This window comes from Diadema antillarum, unplaced genomic scaffold (genome assembly GCF_040938485.1).
Source record: "Diadema antillarum isolate AM-2024a unplaced genomic scaffold, OU_Dant_1.0 seq00001074_RagTag, whole genome shotgun sequence".
Lineage (NCBI taxonomy): Eukaryota > Metazoa > Echinodermata > Echinoidea > Diadematoida > Diadematidae > Diadema > Diadema antillarum.
Window position 1 is genome coordinate 104,728 of NW_027271898.1, and position 1,103 is coordinate 105,830.

The 1,103-nt window shown below is 41.8% G+C and overlaps 1 non-coding gene across 1 annotated transcript; it reads left to right on the top strand.

The window, feature by feature from the left end:
• The first annotated feature begins 655 nt into the window (after window positions 1-655).
• On the top strand, window positions 656-728 carry Trnat-ggu (transfer RNA threonine (anticodon GGU)). Its single transcript has one exon. It is a non-coding gene; the product is annotated as a tRNA-Thr (tRNA).
• Window positions 729-1,103: the final 375 nt, after the last annotated feature.

Below are 1,103 nucleotides of genomic sequence, written 5' to 3' on the forward strand. Positions count from 1 at the left end.
CCTGTAAAATAGCTCTGAAACTGTACAATTTCTGAACCACTGACTTATATCTTCAATTTGCACGGTGCTTAGTAGTGTTGCACCCCCATTCCACAGAGATTTTTTCTCATCGGTCACTTACCGAAGTGTATCGGACAACAGTCTGATGAATCCGGCTTGTGTTGGGCCACTATCAGGTCTTTGTCAAACATTTTGGGCGTGATCCGAAGAGGAACATAGGAACATAGCTCAGACCTTTCTTCGCCATCGGACGCCTTTCCCGACGTTCGGCAACAATCTTTTGAGTGCCCGATGATTAATCATAATCGGACGCTCATCTGATTCCAATCTGCTCTCTGCTCAACGTGTTCGAGAGCCGCCCAACACAAAAACAACACTCATCGGAAGTACAAACGATATAGTTCTATTACTATCCTTTGTGAGATCTATGGGTAAATAGCTCATCAACTCAACAGTCACCTGACACTGAACGACAGACTTTTATCGGACAAAAAAAAAGATCATGGGCGTACATACTTATTTACGTCGATGTGGGGCAATTTGTCAATCAGTTGCAATGACAACATCTCAACGGAAGAATTTCTTGAATTTGAATAACTACTCAGTACCCCCTGCATGCTGTAAGGATTAGAACCAGCACTTGCTGTCGGGCGAAAGCTCGGTGGTCTAGTGGAGATGACGCCTGTCCGGTGATCAGGAGGTCGTAGGTTCGAATCCTACTCGAGTATGTACGTCCATGATTTTTTATCATGGCTATTACTTAGAACACTGATCAATTCAGTGCTTATTTACGTCGATGTAGGGCAATTTGTCAATCAGTTGCAACTACTATGTTATTTTTCTTATATTTTCCTTACGTCCTTTTTCATTTGTTACTGTTGAGACCCAGGTCTCCCTCATAATTGGGAAGTACAATTGAGTTTACGAAACAGAAATAAGAAGTAATAAGATAAGTATCTGTCTATGATACAAGCATTGTTGTTTTGAATTGTTTTAGCTTCCTTCTTAGACTTCAGGGATACATTCACTTAAACTATCGTCAGGAGTTGTAATATTTTGGGGAGTCTATTTGACCTGGTTCCGAGTTGGGCGCAAATCAGCCC